Consider the following 17,913-nt stretch of genomic DNA (forward strand, 5'->3'; position numbering starts at 1 on the left):
CTACATAATATGTTGTTCAACTGCTAGTTGTTTATTACTGTGCCTAGTACCAAATCAATTGAATGAGTTTTTTAAACATTTATAAAAGCGAAAATTTAAAAAAAAATTCTCTCTTTTAATTTCATATAATTTTAACTGATCAATACTACTCGTAGTTACGTCATGACAAATTAATAATAACAAATTGCAACTGCAGGATACTACGTAATCAAATTTTACTTTAAATATATATATAAAAGTAAATTTTAATTTAATAAATAAACTTAATAATAATTGTATTTTTTATTTTTTCCCCTATACCCCTGCCTTGGATCACCAATTAAGCATGGCTCAATGCAGAGGCGTGTCCTTTAAACTCAAATGGCCCTTCCCGCCTACCGGCTGTACGTCCGCCATGATGGATCGAGCCGCCGGTTGGATATTTTATTGTTTTATTGCACACTCGAAAAGGAGGTGCCAACACTGGCCTCCCGCCGATACGGGTCTTTTTATTTTTACCCGATATGTTTTTTTCTCCATGTGTTTTTTCAAGTTTGAGGAAGCGAGAGGATCCGGAGTTCCTCCATTTCCTCACCAATACATATCTAAGCAATCACAAACAGACGACTTCATAATTTACAAATGTAAATAATTATAGCATTACTTTATTTTTAGAACGTTTGTTTTTGTACAATTTAGTATATGTAAGTTCACACTACTATTCCATATTTCACTTCCGGTATAAGAAAAAGATTTAAAAAGTTTTCATTGCGGGATGAAATTAATTTTTCATGTAAGCCGGTTACATGAGATTGCTAGATTAAAGCAGGTACGATAAGTTTTAAGTTACTGATTTACTTATACCTGAAAGAAATTATAGATGTAAATTTTACTTGAAGATTTTGTTACAAATATTGATGTTAAATAATTTTTTTTTCTTTTTAATTATTAACAAATATATGTATTATATACCATTATAATATGTGTGCGTGTGTGTGTGTGTGAGTATTACTTTCTGAAATAGCTAACTAAACCAATTAACAATTAATATCATTATAATAAAAAGAACGGAATAAAAATAATGATTAGAAACAAAATGTTTCCTCGTCTATTGAAATGGAAAAGAAATTCTATTCAAAACTTTTCTATTCATTTTGTTCAGGAGTATTTGTTATATTGAAGAAAATAAGTTTTTGGTTTTTTTTTTTTTGTAAAAATGTTCTTGGTAGAGGCTGACATGATTTACATTACGTTAAGATGTTATTTTTATTGTTAAAAAAGATCGAAGAAATCGATAGTCTAATTTCATTTTTTATTTATTTCCTATATTTTTCAAAAATTAATCTTCAAATAAGTGTTATAATAACTATTAAAACCTACACTTACACTTGCACTATTAAAACCCACAACAGACCGTTTGAGTTTAAATTATATACATTATCATAGTATGAGAACAATTTTTTCTTGATTTACTTCAAAAAATTTACAGAATTTTTTTTTCTAATTTTTCAATTGCTTATTCTATTCCTTTTTGCTAATCTTAGGAAAGACCTTTCCAAGTCTTTCATTTATTTTAAATTGTTTTCTATTGAATTAAAAAATTTTTTACTTATCACTTCATTTGGTAATTCTGGGGAACAGTGTAACATATAGTAATCAGCATTATCCATTCGAATTATTACTAAAGATTATTTATTCCTTCCTTTACTGACCTATATACTCTGTTATAAAAATATCATTGATATGGTACTCCACGCTATCAAATATCTTTAATTAAAAAAAAAAAAACTTTGTGGAATCGCAGTCTGATATAGAATTTTTTCTCATGTTACAAAATTTTGTCTTTCATTCTAATCTATTAAATTTTGACTAGGAAATCTAAACACGTAAAAAACTTTGTCAAATCCGTTCTTTCTAACTGTAGAAAATGACCTTTAAAAGAAACAAATATCTTCAAACCACCATTTTGTAACAAGTACCAAAAAATTGTTTGTCGATTGTTATTTTGTCTACTTTCTGTTTGTGATTTTTGAAATTATTAAGCAAAGAACTCTAAAATTATCTGTTACTTCGATATTAATTTCATTTCACCGTTGTTTTACAAGTGATTATAACAGATTGAATTTAATTTTGGTATTGCACAATAATGAATTAGTAATAAAATAATGTATGAATGAATAAATAAATATTTTATTATAACTTTAATTTTACTCAAAACAATAATAGAATATTCAGATCATTTCAGAAATGGGTATTTATGCTATCCACGCTTTGATTTCATGGATAAAAGAACTGTTCCAGCATTTGTATAATTGTGACAAAAAAAAATTACCTACCAAAAAATCGAAATTTATATAATTTCAAAACGTTTATCTTGAAGAAGAAAGTCTTCGATAATTAAAGAAATAAATGATTAGAAAAATGATTATTTATTTGGCGATAATAAGACTTAATGCTACTTTTTAACATAGTTCACGGATACATTTAGGCACTTATCTCTTCTATCCGTGAGCTTTTTTATTCCAATTTTAAAGATTTGTTCACCTTAATGTCTGCCATCTTGACGTGCTTATCGGTGCCGAACTCGACAATAGAAAAAATTCTTTGAGAATACAAAAATAAAAGATTAAATCGGATGGTGCAAGATGGGAATTAAGGTGGACGTGGCAACACACATCCGGACCCAACTTTTAATAAATTTTCGTATTTTTTCAGAAATATATGGCCGGACGTTACCGTCCAGAAAAATTACATTTTCAAGAAAAAACTAGGACAATTCCTCCCTATTTACTTTATTTTGAGGCATGTCACAATTTTATTCGCTGTTGATTTTATGTTCTTCTTCCAAATAATTACAATAAAATACAGCTATTTTTTGTCTGAAAACATGGTTAGCAACACTTTACCAACTGAAGCGTATCTTAATTTTCTCCTTTGCAGGAAAACAGGAATGTTTCATTCCATACTCTAAATTTAATGCTCTGAATCAAAAAGATAAACTATATTTATCACACAGTAAATATAACCATCCGTTAAAAACGGTTGTTTGAACTCTATAGAAATATTAACTCTGATTTCTTTGTGATTTTTAGTCAATCTTATTTAACTTGAACATGTTTTTCGGTAATTCAATTAATAATGGATTATGGAATAGAGTATGCCTACGAGTATTCTCGAAATAAAAATTCCAGCAACTTTGGACATTTTCATATGTGTTTCCTACAGGAATAAATTCATCTGTACAATTTGACAAAGCGTCAGCTTGAACTTCCTGTAATGATAATCGATGACTCATGTTCTTCTTCTCTTTTCTGTGTAGCCTCCGTAACGTATTATTTCAGAGGAACCACCGGTCCATCAGAAGTTATACGGTTCGGTAGGAACCACCGTAAGGTATTACTTCAGAGGATGAATGAGGATGATATGTATGAATGTAATGAAGTGTAGTCTTGTAGAATCTCAGGTCTGAGCTGTTTGATTAATTGAAACCCAACTACCAAAGATCACCGGTAATCACGATATAGTGTTCAAATCCGTATAAAAGTAATCGACTTTTCTAGGATTTGAACCTGAGAACTCTCGATTTCGAAATAAGCTGATTTGCAATGACGAGTTCACCACTAGACCAACCCGATTGGTTGATGACTCCTGTTCTGCTTGATTTAAACTTTCCGATCCAGTTATGCAAATTTGAACGGTATGTATATTTTTTAACATTCTGTTTTAACATCGTGAGTGAATTTCGGGTGGTTTTACATATTAAAAAAATTAAAATCATATTATAGTACCCTTTTCTTCTACGGTAAACGTCTCATGTGAAGCCAACATTTTGAAATAAACTTAAGTTATAATAATAGAAACTCTTTTCTAATAACTGATATTTACTATTTCAGAGGTGCCAATATGAACATCAGACAGTTTCAATTAATTCTTTTGAATAGCTTTTCTGTTGTTACCATTTGTCTCATTAATTTTTTAATAACCCGTGCAGAAACAAAGAGTTATCCAATTGATGAATAAAAGGTTCGGCAGTTAGACTGTTACAATAAACTATTTTTTAATATTCTGTTAGTAAATTGATTTGGAAATAATAAATTTCTTAAAAAATGGCTTTTTACGACTTTTAACTTCTGTATCAGTTTTTTGTTTTTATTTATTTAAAAACATAAAAAAAGAACAAAAGTTATGAGTATTTTTTGAAACACAAAGATTGAAAGATTTTTTTCATTTTTTAACTAATGAACCTTACTGTAAGTTTAACTAAAATATTTAGTGTCATCTAATCGATCTTGTTTTGGGAATAAGTTGTTCAGCAGTTTGCTAATTAAATCAATTGTTTTAGTTCTTTAATAAAAATTGAGTTTTTGTTTTCGAATAAAGTTATAAACTTTTCGGAGCAACTTGAATTTATTTTGATTAGCTCATTTGTTATTAAAATGGTTAGGAGAGATACGAGTGCATAACTTGTGTGCGTGTGTGTAATTTTACAAGTGATCATAACAGATTGAATTTAATTTTGATATTACACTAATGAATTAGTAATATAATAAAGTATGAATAAAAGAATAAAAAAATATTTTATTATAACTTTAATTTTTCTCCAAAAAATAATAAAATAAACAGATCATCTCATAAATGGGTATATATGCTATCCAATATTTGATTTCATGGATAAAGAGGAATTGTCACAGCATTTGTAGAATTGTGACAAAAAACAAACTTATCTACCAAAAATCGAAATTTATGTTTCGATTGAAATGTACGAAATTGAAATGTTTATAACGACGTTAAATATGAAGGTCATTCGATAATTAAAAAGACAAATGGTTAGAAAAATTATTATTTATTTAGTGAGACCTAACAAACCTTTTTAACGTAATTCTTTATTTTTGCTACTTTAACGTAATACATTTAGTGCACTTCCTATCCATCCGTGAGCTTTTTCATTCCAGTATGTACGCGCGCGCGCGTGAGTAAGAGTGTTTACTCTCCCTCACTCACACTCTCTCTGTGTCTATCTGTGTGTGCGTGTGCGCGCGCGTGTTTTTGAAGTTATATGTGTACTTGTATAATAACTAGGTAAGATATTACTCATTCGGTCTTAGAATGAGGAATTCTAAGACGTACGCGTCTTCCCAAATCAGCTGATTTGGAAGTCGAGAGTTCCAGCGTTCAAATCCTAGTAAAGCCAGCTATTTTTACACGGATTTGAATACTAGATCGTGGATACCGGTGTTCTTTGGTGGTTGGGTTTCAATTAACCACACATCTCAGGTATGGTCGAACTGAGAATGTACAAGACTACACTTTATTCACACTCATACATATCATCCTCATTCATCCTCTTAAGTATTATCTAAACGGTAGTTACCGGAGGCTAAACAGGAAAGAAAGAAGAAGGTCTTAGAATGGAAAATGATAAAAAGTTTATTAAAAAGTGAAATAAATAAAAAACATATCCTTCAACTCATATGATTGATAAATAGGTTTCTCCTTAGAATAAATAGTTTTGGAGATTATTATCAATCAGAAATTAACAGAAAACAAAAAAAAAAAATAATAATTGGAAAATAATAGGAAGAAAGCTGTGCTATTTATACATGAGTTAGATATTTCAGAAATCATCTACAGCATTAAAACAAACTGTTAAACACAAAGATTTTTTACAAAAAACAAGATAATTGGTCAAAAGAGGTATATAATGAGGTATATGAAAAGAAGTATATGAATTAAAAATAACTATTAGAGAAACAAGAATAAACAAATGCACAATCTTTACTTCTTTTAAAAAAGAAAATCAAATTATAAAATAACTGGTTACGTAGAGCCAAGAAATTAGTGGAAAATTACTGCAAAGGTTTTATAATTAGGGACCCGATTAATAATTTCGAAAAATTTCTCGATCCTCTACGATAAAAAGTTTAATAATTTTTTTTTTTTTTTTTTTTGTAAAAACTTACGATTTGCCACAATTAGAAAAATCTGTCGTAGACAACACACGACTTCCTTTTACGTCTACTAAATTAGGCAACCGCATTTTTTTAAAATGAAAAGTTCATAAAATTTTATTCCATTAATAACTTCTGATATTTTTTTCATATTTTTTTGTTATTGAATTATTATCATCGTAAATTTTTTTTTTTTACAATGTGAAGTCAATAATTATTAATAAATCAATATATCTAAACTAAAAAAAAAAAATGTAAAAATGGTGGTAAAGTCTTGGAGGTAAATTGAGGTAACCTCTTTTGGAACAGTCGATAGAAATCATAAAATGAGGGACAGAAATCCAAAATTGGCTCTAAAAAGTGATCCTAAATCCAAAGTTTTAACATTTTACGGCATATCGTTTTCGAGTTATGCGACATACGTATGTACGTACGTACAGACGTCACACCGAAACTAATAAAAATGGATTCAGGGATGGTCAAAATGGATATTTTTGTTGAAATTTGGAAACCGAAATTTTTCATGATCACAATACTTTTTTTCTTCGTACAAGCAATTAAAAATAAATAAGCAATACACTTTTCGCTTTATGTAATCATATAACAGCTGTAGAGAGGAAAGTATTGTAATCGGTCCAATTTTTGCATACGCGGTTTTGTCTGGATCTTTATGTTTTCATACCTAAATAATCCTAAAAACCAAAAAAACGTATGGAAATTTTGTTCGTATGGACGCCTTTGTGTGTTCGGTGTCGCACTCTAAATCACCTTATATCTCCAGAACTACTGGACCGATTTTGATCAAACTTGGTCAGTTTATTTTTATATATTGGAAATTAATTTTTTACTTAAAAGATCAAGAGAGTGAAGCTGTAAAGTAAGATTACCATATCTAAAGATTTCGTCTGATTAAGATCTTATTTTTCATAGGCACGTTTGTTAACAATTAAAAAACAATATTTACAAAAAAAATATTTTCCGGAAAATCGCACCCACACCCAAAAACATTCTATAAACTAGTGTGGCTAAGTGTGTATACTGATTCAATAGTAAACCCTGTCAACACCAGGAGCACTAGTGTAGCACTGACGTGCCAAATTAATTTGTGTGTGAATCCACGTGACGGGAAATTACTACAACTGTGTTATCAGCTTTTTTTTTATAAAAAATTTTGTAATCAGAAAAGGGAGACCAATTTACCTAAATTCTTACCCGGTTTCATATCTACGTTTATCTGTACATTAGGTATTCCGATTTTAATTTTTTTTTAAATAATTCTCTAAACGATAATCGCCTAATGGGCAAGGCTCTTGAAGTTTCTAATTGGAAGGGGTCATATAAACATAATCTTCTGTTCAATTGATAACCGACCTATATATCTGACTTGTATTCTCCACGCCAGCACCCTATACTACTATCGAGTTCTGACTTGATTATGGCAATATACAGAATTCTTTTCTATAAGATTGACATTAAAAAAAAAAAAAAATCTAATTTTGTTTTTTATATGATTCTTCACGTATTATGCATGTTTTTTCATATAAATAGATTTTTAATATTATTCAAGGTAATTTGTATTATTTGCTGTCTTACAAATACGGATTACCCTCTTCAGGCAATGTAAACTGTAATATTAAAATTTAATATCATATTTTTAAATTTTAAGTTGAATTCCTAAATTTTTTTTAGATAAATTTAACAAAATTCAGTTTTCAGAATCATCACTAAATTATCTGTATCAAGTCCGATTCAATCTACCTAATCAGCTCATGACATTTTGCAGTTAAGGCTAGAGAGATATGTTATCAGCAAATGAAACTAACTTACCAAAAAACTTTCCGTTTCAAAAGTTATTTAAATGTAATAAAAGTAATACCGAGCGTAACACTGATCTCTGTGGGACTCTATGTTTAACTATTTCTAAAACCTTAAATCTTATTTCTAAGAAAGCGAATGCAAAGAAAGATTAATCTATTTCTTCAACTTATTTTGTTTATTTCATTAATTTTTAAATAGCTCTTATAAATTACCTTTATTCACACTAAATAATTAATGTAATGTTATATATAATATAAGCATTATTAGTATAATATCAGTTTTTTTACAATTCGTAAGGCTACTGCGTTTAGCTACTGGTCAGTTACAATGAAACCTCTTTGGAAGACCACCTCATGTAATGTTTACCTGTGCTTTCGTAATTCGCTATTTTTAGTTAAGATACCAACAACAGTTTATCAGAAGCCTACCAGGGGGAGTAAGGAACATTAGAGGAGAGTCAACACATATGCTACGGAGGTAATCAGGAGAAAAAACAAGAGGAGCGGCGTTGGGGCTATTAGTATAGGAACGGGAGAACAGCCCGAGAGGTGAGGGCTGGCACGCTCAGGTGTGCCCGTGCCTATGATCCTCTGGGGACTCCAGCGGATGGACACAGTAAAAGAGAAAAGACCCGGCGCTGTGTTTTAAGCAGATATATCCGGATCCGGCGTCAAGAAAGGGCACAATAAAGACTCCTTAATAGAGCTGACTGACGAACCGACCTACCATGCCGGATATACAGCCGGTTGGTGGGAAGGCTCATTAGAGTAACCAGACACTCCTCTGGGGGAGTTATATCCAACAGTCCGAACCGACCTAGAGGAGTAGAGGTAAAAAAAAAGTGTAAATATATATCTTCGGTTTATTTAGGAAAAGAGTTTTGTATTTATTACTGAGGAAACGAGTTTCAGTAGTAAGAAGAGTTTTTACAGTAACAGTTGTTTTAACTTTTATTTTTTTTTAGTATTAGCTGAAATATTTTGTTAAAAAAGCATCACTTGCTAATTCAATCACAAAAAAGCTTACTTCCAACAAATGATTCCAGTAATTTTAGACCAAAATTACTATAAAAGTTCCTTTAGTTTCTTTTAAAATGATACTTTACTTTTTTTCTTTGGAGTGTTTTTTTTTCTTTATTTTCACTGGAAGAACGTGTCTAATCTTTTCCTTTTCTTCTTAAGACACTTTGTACTACATAACTGTTTAATACAGAATGAAGTTCGAGTATCTACACAGTAAAATAATTATTTAAGAGCTGATCCACGATCATGTAAACATTAACCAAAAATACCATATATTTATAAAAAAATACTAATCTTGTGTTATTAAGCGAGAAAAGGTAAAGAAATAAAGATGAAGTGTTTACACAGTAAAGATATTTTCACAGAAACAAAACTTCGTGACTGATTACAAAAACTTTTGACTTGTCGACTGAAGGCGTGAGCGCGCATATGTTTATCATGTAGAATATATAAATAATGTATAGTGCATGAAGTAAAATTCTCCTCATGTGTGTAGATATATAAACAATTCCATTGTTAATTAATTTAACCAAATATTTATCTAAGATATAATCTTCTACTCTACTTCAAATATATATATTTGTATTACAAACAAGGGCTCACACACACACACACACACACACACACACACACACAGAGAGAGAGAGAGAGAGAGAGAGTGAGAAAGACACACACACACAAGATGTAATCAAATATGAGAGAACACTTAAATTTTTACAGTTAAACAAAGAAGTTTAAAATTAGAAAATGTTTCAACCTCGAAATGATCTACTAGTTCGTATAATAAACTTCATAGAATTTTATTTTCCCATGTTAAACAGTTGGAGATTTATTTACGCTTTTTACCGTTAAGTAAGCATTCCAACGCTTAATCTCTTGCCAAAAAAAGATTTTATAACACTATATACTCCATATATAGTCATTCCAGGACGTATTCTTTGAACTTTAGGACACCAAAATGAGCAAAATTCTCCACATAAGTCCTATTTTGCTTTGATTTCCTTCTGGACGCTATTTTGTAATTTTCAACAAAAAAAATTGATTCTCAGGAACGGATAAACGCAGTTTAATTAAACTGGCTGATCTAAGACTACTGTCTTATTTCTAAAAAATAAAAAAAAATTGAAGATTAATAACAGATAAATAGTAAATTAATAAAAATTATCAGCTGGCAATACGGTGTACAAGCGTTGTGCCGGTTAATTTTCTGCAACAACTGGGTTGTGTGTCAATGAATTTTTACAAATGAGGAGTTATTTTTTTCAAAATAAAATGCAAAGTAAATTTTGTAAAAAGTAAAACTTTGAACAAACAAAAATTACAAAGATATTGAACATTAAAAAATTAAGATAGTCGCCGTTTTGACTTTTGAAGTTGATGTTTCAAAATTTGTTATTTTGTAAAACAAAACACTAGATTAGATTTACCAAATTTAATTAAAGTAGTTTTTCCCGTTCCTGAGAAATAATTTACTGAAAATCACAAAATGGCATCCAGAAGGAAAACAAATTAAAATAGGACTTAACGTCGATATGAACTTTTCTGTTCATTTTGGTGTCCTGAATCAGTACCTGAATTCGAGGAATACGTCCCAGAACTATCTGTATAATTTTTTTTTTTTTTAAGTTAAATTATAATTAAATCTAGGTAATACGTGTAAGTTACAAATAATTAACAATATATTTTCAATTTGAAAATGATTTTTATGAATAAAATATTTCATGTCCAGTATTTTTACTAAATTTATTACACACTGTTAATAAATATAATTTGTTTACATCAAAAATTAATTTAAATGTCAGGAAAAGATTTTTGAAAGAGTATGTTTGGAGGGTCGCTTTATATGGAAGTGAAACTTGGACGATCGGAGTATCTGAGAAGAAAAGATTAGAAGCTTTTGAAATGCGGTGCTATAGAAGAATGTTAAAAATCAGATGGGTGGATAAAGTGACAGTTGAAGAGGTATTGCGGCAAATAGATGAAGAATGAAACATTTGGAAAAATATAGTTAAAAGAAGAGAGAGACTTATAGGCCACATACTAAGGCATCCTGGAATAGTCGCTTTAATTTTGGAAGGACAGGTAGAAGGAAAAAATTGTGTAGGCAGGCCACGTTTGGAATATGTAAAACAAATTGTTAGGGATGTAGGATGTAGAGGGTATACTGACATGAAACGACTAGCACTAGATAGGGAATCTTGGAGAGCTGCATCAAACCAGTCAAATGACTGAAGACAAAAAAAAAAAATACACACTGGAAAAATAAGAATTATTTATTTCACGGTATAATATAGAGTAAATAAATGTAAATTGATTATATATGTTTTTTATTTTGGTCATTTTTGAATAAATGCTTCGATTTTTGATGAGTAATTTATAAAAGGTTGTCATCTTAATACTGCAGATAACAATCAATATATGGGATTTTGCAACGAAAATCCTTTTAAAATATTATTTAAAGTTTGTAGAGTAGCGTTTTCTAGATAAAAAAAAAGAATTATGAAGCAGATGGTTCCCTGTTTTTCTTTTATAAATCAAGTTTGATTTAGTTGTTATGTAAATTTTTTCGTCATAATTCAGTCATGATAACTTTGTACTGGGATTCTTCTTTTGTCATTTATAGGAAGGCATTTTATACTTCGTGTTTATGTGTGTGTGTGTGTTTGAATGGGTGGACAGTTTGGTGGTAAATTTTTTTTATGGGTGTGTGAGTAAATATAGTCAATCCTATCTTTTACAATTTGAATTATCTTCTTTTGAAAATGTTAAAATTGTAAAAATCCTCAATTGCAAATATTTACTCGTTGTTATTTAAAAAACGTTTAATATACGTTTCGGTTATCTATTTTTGAAAAGAAATAATTATTTCAGAGATAGTTTTTTTTGGTTCAACAATTAACATACAAGCCTGATGCTATTTCATTAATTTCTAATAAATATGAAAATTGGTTTTTGATAAAGTTGATTTGTGGGAAGGCGATCTTAAGAGAACTTCAATTTACATATTTTTAGTTCAGCTAGTCCTATTAGCGGCTGAGGTCAAACACCCTAATAAAAAAGCAACTGAACAATAATTTTTTTCAGAATTTTCATTAATGAGCTCACAATTTATGTTACAAAATCCAAGTAAATACAATAATATTCGATTGATTATAGGCGAAGTTTGAAAACAACAAAATCACAAACAATGAAAAACTTGCTAATTGGAAGGTTTGGAAATGTGATTAAATTTTTATACCATAAATAAACTTCGTTTTTAAATATAATTACTTACATATATTTAAAAATAATAAATTTCCATGAAAGATATATATAAAATATGCTTGTACCCTACAGTTTATGTTATGTTTATAAAATCCGAAATATTTTTCCACGATTTTTTTATAATATATTTCCCTGGTAAGGGTTTACATTGTCTTATTATTAGTTATCTCCAACTTTAATGAAAAATGGTATTTTAGAAGAAATATTGATGCCAGTGTAAGGGTAAATTAGAAATTAATGTTCGTAAAATAGTTGTAATAACTATGCTAATACTAATAATATTTTATAAATAAAGGAGGTAATACAGCCATGTTCATTTAATAGGAAATAATCATAATAATAAAATCAAATGAACAGAAAAAAAAGGTATGTAAAACGCGGACCTACCTAATTTCAGTTTATTATACAAAGTAGGTAAAAGGAAATAAAGGAAATCCTACAGACGGTTCAAAGTAGGGAATATACGGTAATTCAACAACACAGGAGTTTGAGAACTTATATAAAGCGAAGAAGGGAATGAAATGGAGTTAATAGAAGGGTTAAATTTCCGGAGAAGATGCTTTTAAAATTAGGGGGAAGAATGAGCAACGGCCATCCAAAACAGGACACCATTTTATACATGTATACAATATCTGAACAAATTCTCCTGTTTATGTAACTTACGTAAGGTTCATAACAGTTTGAATAAAAACTCTTACGTTTATAAAAATAAAACGTATCCGTTGTGTATAAATAAATATGTAATAAAAATATTGGAAAAAATAAACAAGGGAAGTAATCTACTTTTACTATAAAAAATATCATACAACTGAACGGATGACTATGGTCTGTTGTGTCATCTGAAAAAAAAATGTAAATTTAAATTAAACCATTAAATTCATCAAACTTTTTGAATTTATAAAAGAATATATGGGGGCAATTTTTCATTTTTACTTTCTCGTCTAGATAAAGCATTAGCAGAGCTATAGCTCTAAAAGGGAAAGTATATTAATCGATCCATTAGGGCATATGATTTTTTTACCGGATCTTTACGTTTTGACACCTAAGAACCCAAAAAACCAGATGGAAATTTTTGGATTTTAATGTTCGTATGTACGTCTGTGTGTTCGGTGTCGCACCCTAAATCACCTTCTATTTCCAGAACTACTCAACCGATTTTGACCGAACTTGGTCAGATTAATTTGATAAATGATGACATTAAATTTTCGACTTAAAACGTCAACGGGGTGAGCCTGTAGAGCAAGGTCACCCGCAATATATCGAGATTTCACCTAATTAAGGTAAAAGTTTTTAAGCACATTTTTTTTAGATTAAAAAATAACAATATATGAAAAAAGATTCTGGTAAATCACACCCCCTGACAAAAAAAGAAGCTACTATAGTCGTGTGCTATGTTAAGATGTCACATGTTTGCGGTAGAATTAAATAATTAATAATAATATTTAAAGTGTAAAAGGGTAACTGGCTGGGTCTCGAATTCGATTGCCATTTTGATTCGGTACCTGGTGCGTTAAGTCTCGCGGATACACTAGTCTGCCGACCGTACAAGCAAAATTGTATTTGTAAAATTACATTAGTTTAGTTAATGCCAACCGTAGCTGCTAGTACCGCCACACTCGCACGAATTAAATACGGTATGCGCGCGTGTTTTAGTTAGAATCATTGAATTAAATAAAATTAAAAAAATCTTATATTTAAATAAAATGATAAATATTCAAAAATTAAGTTGTAATGTTTGTGTGTGTGTAATCCGTTCATCAGGAAACAACCCATATTTGTAGGAATTTTCCGGAAAGTGGCTTTAATCGCGTGATGGGAAAGTCCTATAAATATGTGTCCTCAATTTTTTTATTGACATGAAAATATGAAAAAACGGGTTTTTAGATTTTTTTTGGAAATCTTTAAAATTATAACCGACGGCAATATATATAATATTCAATATTATGACATGTTTCCCCAACTCTTGTTTACCAATCTGCCAAATACCAGTCTAATTAATCGATTTTTAGATTAATATAACATTTCATTGTAAAAGAAGCGCATTCCCTGATTTGATTGAGATGAAATTTGTAATAATTAAATTGTCAGTCTAATACGAATTCGTCGATAAAGATTTTAAATCGATATAAAATGATGTTATCGAGTGATAGATGAAATTATTATTTAATTAAAAATACGGGAGTCGAAAAGAATTTCTCTTGTAAAAATAAGTCTGGTTGCCATTAATTATGGAATTGAATTTTTATATTAACTTGTCTACAATTTTTTTTACGTTATTTCAGCGTTCCTGAACGGTATACATAGTTACTGTTTAATGGTCGATTAATTTTTAACTGTCAAAATTTCCTTTTCTGAAAAACAAATCTCCGTACTATGAAAATTAACATTTTAAAATACGCAAAACCGCAGTTTTATACTTTATTAGCAAAAAAAAAATTGATGATTTTAATGGTGGTGTAATTTATTTCGTCTTTTATTTCTTTCTGACGACAGAGAAACAAAACAAAATTACCCGCAAATTATTTGGCATTTATTATACATTTATTATTAAGTCGTTGGATTAATAATAATAAATTCCCTCGGAATTAGTAAATGTTAAACAATTTCACATGCTTATAATTATACGCTGCGTACATTTGAATATTTTAACGTTGTGGTAGCAGTAATTTAACAAAGAACTTCAATTATGTGTATTGTAAAGATTCCGCTGTAATTTTCATCTTGCTTTTATCTCATTATAAAATACAACGGAAAAAAAATTAATCCTCTTCTATTAGAAACACAATGGAATACTCAAAAATATTGCAATTATGAATACGATATTATCTTCGATATTATAATCAATTACAATATATTTTACTTCAATTGTGAAAGAAAATATTTTTCCCTGAAAGAAATATTATATACCAGTTTATTTTTCATACTTTCCCTTTTAAATGTGATCTAAACACTTTACCTATACTTTACTTGCGTAATTTAAGTATTGGAAATATAATTAACATTTTTTTTCTTTAAATATTAAAAATCCAGAATTTATTCTCCCAACGCATACAATTGAAAAATATATTTTAAGAAAATCTGGAGTAATTACTCACAGGCGAAAAAAGGATGAAACATCAGTATAATTAGCTTGAATAAAATTCTGGATAACTTTGTGTCTTCTAACAAATTTTTGGAATTTATTTTATCGGACAGAAACCCAGGTAACTCATGACAGACTTTAAGATCCCATTTGAACTAATGTAATAAGGTCAAAAATAAACCAACTAAACTCAATATATGTGATTAAATAAATAAATTCAGTAAAAATATATATAATGTACATTGGGGAATACCAAGGGGGATTTAGGCCATGGAGAGGTTGCCCGGAGCAAATAATATCCCTAAAACTTATGATGGACTTATATAAAAGACGGAAAAAACAACTAATAATCACCTTCGTCGACTTTAAAAGGGACTATGATTGTATACACCGACCATCCATGCTGAATATTCTGAGAAACCTGGGCCTTCACTCTAAACTCGTAAACATGATAAAATTAACTTTAACCAATACCCAGTCCAGAGTGAAATTCAGAGGTGAACTCTCTCAACCCTTCTACATAAAAACTGGATTGAGGCAAGGAGACGGCCTCTCACCACTCCTTTTTAACTGCGCCCTCGAATTTGTCATGAGAAAATGGTATGAAATAAATCCCAAAAATATAAAAATGGGTACTAAGAAAAACTCCATCACACTAAATTGCCTAGGATTTGCAGATGACCTCGCTCTTTTAGCAAATAATATTCAAGAAGCCAAAACACAAATCATGAGCCTTCAAAACCTAGCACAAAAGATAGGGCTTCATATCTCTTTCGAAAAAACTGAACTAATAGCCATAGATCCTCTGGTAATAGAGCACATTACGGTAAACAATCAGAAAATTAAAATAGTAAAACAATTTAAATATCTAGGGGAAATAATAACTTATAATTTAAATGAAAAAGTGACATGGCAAAACAGGACAAATAAAATTATTAAATCCCAAAAATTAACTTGGTCAACATATAACAAAAAATGCCTTTCTGCTAAAACAAAACTTAAACATTATAAAACTGTAGTACAGCCAGAAGTCACCTACGGAAGCGAGACCCTTTTCAAAATCACTCAGAAAAACCGAATTGAAAAAATTCTGAAAATAGAGAGGAGAATTGTCAGAACGTGTATCAATAAAAAACACCAAAAAGAAGGCCGATGGTGGATTGTGCCAAATGAGGTGGTGTATCGAGAAATAGAGCCTGTTACTGTTACTATGCGGAAAAAAAGAATCTCTTTCTTCGGTCATCTCATAAGGACACCGCAAACAAGACTGTCAAGAAATATCATTGAAAAGCTCTGGTTCCAAAAACTAGAAGTAGGATGGATCAAAGAAATTAGAGAAGATATGAAAGAATTGGGAATTTCCCTGACTGACCTACAGAATAAAACTGGAAAAATTACAAAGCTAAAAGATAAAAGCATTAGATTTAAACAAAAGACAGACAAACGACAAAATACAACGAAGAGGGTGTTTACGGATGAAGAAAAGAAAGCAAGATCTGAACGAATGAAGAAATACTGGGCAGCTCGAAAGAGTAAAATAACACGCTTTTCTCAGAAAAGATCCAACTAAAATTGACTTAAGTGGTCCCATGTTGGCCGTAAAAGCATAATAATAATAATAATAATAATGTACATTTGTACCGTGCGAATTGTTGGAAGCATATGTAGTAAGCGCATCACACTTATATATACCTACTTTTATACGGATTTGAATACTAGATTGTAGATACCAGTGTTCTTTGGTGGTTGGATTTCAATTAACTATACATCTCAGGAATGGCCGACCTGAGACGGTTCAAGACTACACTTCATTTACTTTCATACATATCATTCTCATTCATCTTCTGAAGTAATACCTTACGATGGCTCCGAAGGCTAAATAGACAAAAAATGAAAAAGAACCTGGTTGATCTAGTGGTGAACTTGTCATCACAAATCAGCTGATTTCGAAGTCGAGAGTTTTAAGATTTAAATCCTAGTAAACGCAGATACTTTTGACGTTTATTTTCTATGTTTTTATAGTAATAAATTGTATTTATAAGAAATTTTTGATTTGGTAAATTCTTAAATCATGTTCAACCGCAAACATGCGATAATATTTTATAAATTTTATGAAATGAGAAAAATTCTCAATATTCCGGTATTAAAAATTGTTTTTTAACGTTTATACTCAGTTTGTTTAACGATACGTTTTCATAATATTACCTAAGATGACTGTACCTTCCCAGTCCAATTAAATACTTTTATATTCATTAATATGAATCACCACTTTATGGTATTTTTAATATAAGGAGGAATAATTATAATGATCTACGATATTATATTTATAATATCACAGCTATTACGAAACAGCTAATCCTTATAAATCGAATCTTTATACATTTTCTATCCCCTTTAATTTAATTGTTATAATAAAATTAATTTTAAAATCATTGCAATTATTGGATTAAAGTAAATTATTTTTACTTCCTTGTACGAAGTAAAGGAAGTACTATGATCGCAAAAATTATCGGTTTTCAAATTTTATCGGAAATATCTATTTTGACCATCACTAAATCCATTTTTACTAGTTTCGGTGTGACAGCTGTACGTACGTAAGTATGTATGTTGTACTTACGTACGTACGTATGTATCTAACCTAAAACGATTAGGAGTAGAATGTTGAAATTTTGGATTTAAGAGTTTTGCAACGTCTGGTTGCACACCTTCCTTTTTACATTGCTATCGAATGAACAAAAAGTTTCCAAAAAATCGAAAATCAAACAATTTGGATTTAGGAGTTTTGCATAGCTGTAGTAAT

Source organism: Lycorma delicatula, chromosome 1, assembly GCF_047948215.1.
Source record: "Lycorma delicatula isolate Av1 chromosome 1, ASM4794821v1, whole genome shotgun sequence".
In the NCBI taxonomy this organism is placed as follows: Eukaryota; Metazoa; Arthropoda; class Insecta; order Hemiptera; family Fulgoridae; genus Lycorma; species Lycorma delicatula.